General features: G+C 36.9%; 1 pseudogene; it reads left to right on the forward strand.

The window, feature by feature from the left end:
• The first annotated feature begins 4,948 nt into the window (after window positions 1–4,948).
• On the forward strand, window positions 4,949–5,236 carry LOC138431062 (U2 spliceosomal RNA; annotated as a pseudogene).
• Window positions 5,237–7,402: the final 2,166 nt, after the last annotated feature.

Consider the following 7,402-nt stretch of genomic DNA (forward strand, 5'->3'; position numbering starts at 1 on the left):
AACCTAAGTGACCTTTAGCATGGTGATGCCTGTTTACAACATCAAATTCTATCAAAAGAACTAATTCACAATCTGGACTTCATAAAATTAAAAACTTATTCTCTGCATAAAATGGTGGAATGAGAATGAGAAGACAAGTTATAAACTAAAAGAAAATATTTGTAAAAGACACTTCTAATAAAGAACTGAACTTATATTTTAAAAACAACAATAAAGAAAAACACCAAAGGAGGCAAGAATATACAATGGAGTAAAGACAATCTCTTTAACAAGTGGTGCTGGGAAAACTGGTCAACCACTTGTAAAAGAATGAAACTAGATCACTTTCTAACACCGCACACAAAAATAAACTCAAAATGGATTAAAGATCTAAATGTAAGATCAGAAACTATAAAACTCCTGGAGGAGAACATAGGCAAAACACTCTCAGACATAAATCACAGCAGGATCCTCTATGATCCACCTCCCAGAATTCTGGAAATAAAAGCAAAAATAAACAAATGGGATCTAATTAAAATTAAAAGCTTCTGCACAACAAAGGAAAATATAAGCAAGGTGAAAAGACAGCCTTCTGAATGGGAGAAAATAATAGCAAATGAAGCAACTGACAAACAACTAATCTCAAAAATATACAAGCAACTTATGCAGCTCAATTCCAGAAAAACAAATGACCCAATCAAAAAATGGGCCAAAGAACTAAATAGACATTTCTCCAAAGAAGACATACGGATGGCTAACAAACACATGAAAAGATGTTCAACATCACTCATTATTAGAGAAATGCAAATCAAAACCACAATGAGGTACCACTTCACACCAGTCAGAATGTCTGCGATCCAAAAATCTGCAAGCAATAAATGCTGGAGAGGGTGTGGAGAAAAGGGAACCCTCCTACACTGTTGGTGGGAATGCAAACTAGTACAGCCACTATGGAGAACAGTGTGGAGATTCCTTAAAAAATTGCAAATAGAACTACCTTATGACCCAGCAATCCCACTGCTGGGCATACACACCGAGGAAATCAGAATTGAAAGAGACACATGTACCCCAATGTTCATCGCAGCACTGTTTATAATAGCCAGGACATGGAAACAACCTAGATGTCCATCAGCAGATGAATGGATAAGAAAGCTGTGGTACATATACACAATGGAGTATTACTCAGCCGTAAAAAAGAATTCATTTGAATCAGTTCTGATGAGATGGATGAAACTGGAGCCGATTATACAGAGTGAAGTAAGCCAGAAAGAAAAACACCAATACAGTATACTAACACATATATATGGAATTTAGGAAGATGGTAATGACGACCCTGTATGCAAGACAGGAAAAAAGACACAGCTGTGTATAACGGACTTTTGGACTCAGAGGGAGAGGGAGAGGGTGGGATGATTTGGGAGAATGGCATTCTAACATGTATACTATCATGTAAGAATTAAATCTCCAGTCTATGTCTGACGCAGGATACAGCATGCTTGGGGCTGGTGCATGGGGATGACCCAGAGAGATGTTATGGGGAGGGAGGTGGGAGGGGGCTTCATGTTTGGGAACGCATGTAAGAATTAAAGATTTAAAAAAAAAAAAAAAGAAAGCTGAGCGCTGAAGAAAAAAAGAAAAAAAGAAAAACACCAATACAGTATATTAACACATATATATGGAATTTAGAAAGATGATAATGATAACCCTGTATGTGAGACAGCAAAAGAGACACAGATGTATAGAACAGTCTTTTGGTCTCTGTGGGAGAGGGAGAGGGTAGGATGATTTGGGAAAATGGCATTGAAACAAGTATAATATCATATAAGAAACGAATCGCCAGTCCAGGTTCAATGCAAGATATAAGATGCTTGGGGCTGGTGCACTGGGATGACCCAGAGAGATGGTATGGGAAGGGAGGTGGGAGGGGGGTTCAGGATTGGGAACACGTGTACACCCGTGGCGGATTCATGTTGATGTATGGCAAAACCAATACAGCATTGTAAAGTAAAATAAAGTAAAATTAAAAAAGAAAAAAATGATCTGATTAAAAAGTGGGACAAAGACCTAAAAAGACCTTACCACAGAAGATGCATGCATATCGCATGTTATTGTGCTTCACTTTCTTGCAGTTTGCAGATGCTGTGTGTTTTTACAAACTGAAGGGTTATAGCTAACCTATGTCAAGCAAGTCTATTGATGCCATTTTCCCAACAGCATTTCCTCACTTCATGTCTCTAGGTCACATTTTGATAATTCTCAGAATATTTCAAACTTTAGTATTATTATTATATTTGTTATGGTGATCTGTGGTCAGTAATCTTTGATGTCACTACTATGACTTGCTAAAGACTCAGATAATGGTTAGCACTTTCAGAAATAAAAAAAAAGAAAATCAAGTTACTCAATCATGTCCGACTCTTTGCACCCTGTGAACTGTAGCCTGCCATGTTCCTCTGTCCATGAGATTTTCCAGGTAAGAATACTGGATTGGGTTGCCATTCCCTTCTCAGGGGATTTTCCTGACCTAGATATTAAACCTAGGTTTAATATGTGCTGCAAGCAGATTCTTTACCATCTGAGCCACCACGGAAGACCTTTTTAGAGATAAAGCATTTTTCAATTAAAATGTATGCTTTTTAAAGACATAATGTTACTGAGCACAATAGATTGCATTATAGTGTAAACATAACTTTTCTATGCACTAGAAAACCAAAAATTCATGCGACTTGCTTTGTTTCAATATTCACGTTACTGTGGTGGTCTGGTGTTCTGAACCTGCAATATCTCTGAGGTATGCCTTATACAGTAGCAAATAAGCAAATTAAAACTTCAATATTACTACATACCTATTAGAATAACCAAAATCGTGAACACTAACAACTAATGCTGACAAGGATGTGAAGCAACAGGAGCTCTTATCCATTGCTGGTGGGAATGCAAAGTGATACAGCCGCTTTGGAAGATAGTTTGGTAGTTTCTTAGGAAACTAAATGTAGAGTCAACCCTTTGCTATCTGACTGAGGATTGTCTCCAGGACTCCCCTCACCCAAATATACCAAAATCCATGGATGTTTATGTCCCTCATATAAAATGCATAGTATTTGTATATAACCTATGAGCATCCTCCCATATACCTTCAATCATATCTAGACTATTTATAATATTCAATACAATGTAAATACTATATAAATAGTTGTAAATACAGTATACATTCTATGCGAATACTTGCCAGTGTAGGGCAAAGTTAAATTTTGCTTTCTGGAGCTATTCTGGAATTTCTTTTTTCAAATATTTTTGATCCACAATTGGTTGAATCCACAGATGTGGAATCTGTGAATATAGAGAATTGACTGTATTCACAGGTTTTACCTGTGTTTTGCAGATCATATTACCATATGACACAACAAACTCAGTCCTTGTATTTATCCAAAGGAGCTGAAAATGTACATCCACACTAACACCTGCACACAGCTGTCACACAGCTGTCTATAACAGCTTTTTGCATAAATGCCAAAATTTAGAAGCAACCAAGATGTCTTTCATAAAGTGAATGGCTAAATAAATTGCAGTCCATCCAGACAATGAAATATAGGCATCCTTCAGATGTGACAGGCTTGATCTCAGACTCTCACGATAATAAAGTAAGTACTGCAGTAGAGCCGCAAACCATAACACACGAGTTATATTTATACTATACTGTAGTCTATAAAGTGTGCAATAGCATTATATGAAAAGGCTGCACACTGTGTGATTCCAGCTATTCTGGAAAAGGCAATGTATCTTGTACTATGTACAACTGTACTGTGTACTATATAGTATGTACTATGTATGGGTAGTAAGTAGGGCTGGAGTGGGGAAAAGGATAAATGAGTAGAGTAGAGATGGTTCTTAGGGCAGTGAAAATATTTCATGTGAGACCATAACAATGAATATATGTCATTACACATTTGTTAAAACCCATAGAATTCATAGGTTGTAGAACACCAAGAGTGAAGCCTAAGGTAAATTATAGACTTTGGGCAATTATTATATAACATGTTTATCAATTATAACAAATGTACCATTTTGCTGAGTGATGATGATAATGGCGGAATCTATGGCTTCCCAAGTGGCGCTAGTGGTAAAGAACCTGCCTGGCAATGCAGGAGATGTAAGAGATGCGGGTTTGATCCCTGGGTCGGGAAGATCCCCTGGAGGAGGGCATGGGAGCCCACACCAGTATTCTTGCCTGGAGAATCCCATGGACAGAGAACCCTGGCAGGCTACAGTCTATAGGGGTGCAAAGAGTTGGACATGACTGAAGTGACTTAGCACATGCATGTGTGGCATAGGGTATATATGGAAAATCTCTGTACCATCTACTTGATTTTGTTGTAAACTTAAAACTTCTCTAAAAAATAAATAAATGGAACAAGAGAAAAACAGATAAACAAAAGAGGAGAGGGGATCAATGGCCTTCTTATCTTCCTGTCTTGTCTCTGAATAAAATTCCTGGAACTTCAACAGTCTTTTTGAGATCATGAAACAGTGAACTTGAAAATGAAATGGGAGTATACTAAATTGGTCAAGCCAAAATGAGAAAATCAGAAACTCTGACTACACCATTGGTGCTGACCCAAGTTTTAGACTCATTGTTCAGTAAAATAATTTCTTTATGATATAACCCCATGTTATTAAAGGTTTACATTAGTTCAATTAAAAGTATATCTGATATACTATTTATAGTGATAATCAAGATAAAAACATGTATTGAAGAAAGTTGCTTGAAATTATAGCATATTTTACATTGACTTCTTGAAAGACAGCATGTTTATTAGAAATTTAAAACTCTATATTCATCCAAAAGATGAACCATGCCTAGTTATAAAATACCTGAAATGCTTTCAGATGCTTTGCTTTTTAAAAACAATTTCTATGAGTTTCTTGCTATGGTAGCACAACTTGAGCAAACATTCAAATATTTTAGTTTATCGCTTCTTGGCCTTTTGGCTAAGATCAATTTTAGTATCTGTTCTTATCAGTTTAATATCTGATAAACTCTGGGAGTTGGTGATGGACAGGGAGGCCTGGTATGCTGCAGTCCATAGGTTCACAAAGAGTTGGTCATGACTGAGTGAATGAACAGAAAAGAGCTGAACTGAATGTCCTCTATCTGAGAACAAATTAAACGGATTTTTGGAGCAGGAAGTTGGAATAGAGGCTTGCTCAGACAAATACTTTTCTGTGCAAACTCTTCTTGGCCTACTGGAGAATTCTAGTGGTAGACTACTAGCTAAAAGTGAAAGTGTTAGTTGTTCAATCATGCCCAACTCTTTATGATCCAATGGACTGTAGCCCGCCAGGCTCCTCTGTCCATGGAATTCTCCAGGCAAGAATACTGAAATGGGTTGCCATGCACTTCTTCAGGGAATCTTCCCAACCCAGGCATTGAACTCAGGGCTCCTGCATTGCAGGCAGATTCTTTACTGTCTGAGCCACCTGGGAAGAGCTTTAGCTAGCTAGTGAAGTGAAAGTCACTCAGTCATTTCCAACTCGTTGTGACGTCATGGACTATATAGTCCATGGAATTCTCTAGGCCAGAATACTGGAGTGGGTAGCCTTTCCCTTCTCCCAGGGGATCTTCCCAACCCAGGGGTTGAACCCAGGTCTCCTGCATTGCAGGCAGTTCTTTGCCAGCTGAGCCGCAAGGGAAGCTAGCTAAGCACCTAGCTAAAATCCTCAGAAGTCAGTGGACCTCAAACATGACTATTATCCCATCAGTAACAGAAAATAGCTTTTTACATCTTCATTTAAACAGGTAGACTACTATAATCATAGTTCTGAAATGCTTTATTTTCTCATTAAATTAACAGTTTCCCACAGACTTTCAGTCTCTGGTTTTGGGGTTGAGATGGTAGGAGAAGAGCATTTAAAAGTCCTTTGCTCCTCCTGTTGAAAACTGAAACTTTTATTTGTACCTCTTTATTTTTACTTTTAGCAAGCAATCCTTTATTTCTCCCTTGTTGGCTTTCTATGGCAACATCTAAGTAAGAATAAATTGGAGTTAACCTAAGTTTTCTTTTAATCGAAAGTAAATCTCATACCTTAAAATATAGATGAATATACCCTAATGAGTATTTCATGAGTATTTGGAGTCTTTCTTATCAAGAGACATTTTATTAACAATCTATTTTTCTTATGTTTGTGATGAGACAGTATGCTGTATTGAGTTGACTTAAACAATGTAGTCAGAAAACCTGTCCTCAAATCTTACTGTTAGTAATATTTTAATAGAGAACTTGAGGAATCATAAAAAAATAAGTATGTTAATAATCCTGCTTTGCTTCCTTGGAGAAACACTATTTTTTATACAACTGAGAGCCCAATTAATGATTTTTTTATTCTTATTACATTTTATAGCAGAAAAATCAGAGTTTGGGGCTTTAAATAACAATTGTATGGTGTTTGTGAAGTTGAAAAGTTTTCTGCATGCTCAGATCTCCTCAGTCTGATAAGTCTAGACAATTTTAATGAAACTCTTTCACTTAAACTACAGATCACATTGTGACATGAAAATGATGACAAATATTTCCCAGAAAAGCAAAAAAATGAGTATTTATGAATATTTGCTCTTCTTATAAACCACTAATTGTAAGCAGAAGGAATGCACCAAAGAGCTCTGATATAACCGTTTTATGTAGATTTTGCATGGTATATTAAAACTTTAGAAGTTGATAAATTTGGAAGATAGGAAAATAAAATCTGAGATGAAAAGAAACACATGCAAAAATGCACATTTTCTAAATGACGAATAATAATATAGCTAAGACTCATGGACATCCAGTGTTATTTATCAGACTGTACTGAAGCATGGTGCAAGAAGAAAGTACTTATACAGCATGTAAGCCAATATTTGACCAGCTCTGGCACCTAAACAGGAAGATTTTTGGAGCCACAAATGTCTTCTGCACAGATAGGGTTTTATTTAGTGCCAGGGGCATGTCTTTTTCTACTTACATTTCCTGGAAAATAAGTACATATTTTGTAACCAGCCTATGAATAATGAAAAACCTTCTCATGAATGGTGGACTTCAGATGTTCAGGACTTCAACCTTGGTAAACAAGTGTATATTTGTATGCTGGTCTAGGTGTATGTGTGCCTATGCTGCATTCCACAAGCCATCTCACAGAAAGGTTTCTGAAGCCCTTTTCTGACTCCCACTTCCCACATTTCATGAAGGAATGTGTGTATGGAAGAGGGATGGCTCTAACAGAAGGACTCTAGTCACGTGTTTCTGTCTCGAAATCAACCACAGGCTACTTTAGAAGGTAGAGCAATTTGGAACATTCTTTTGGAAAACTGGTAACATTCTACTGAAAGATGGAAGAGAATAAGTGCTCTTAGTTCTTTGGATATGAATGCAGAGTTCCAGAGAATAGCAAG

This window comes from Ovis canadensis, chromosome 1 (assembly GCF_042477335.2).
Source record: "Ovis canadensis isolate MfBH-ARS-UI-01 breed Bighorn chromosome 1, ARS-UI_OviCan_v2, whole genome shotgun sequence".
NCBI lineage: Eukaryota > Metazoa > Chordata > Mammalia > Artiodactyla > Bovidae > Ovis > Ovis canadensis.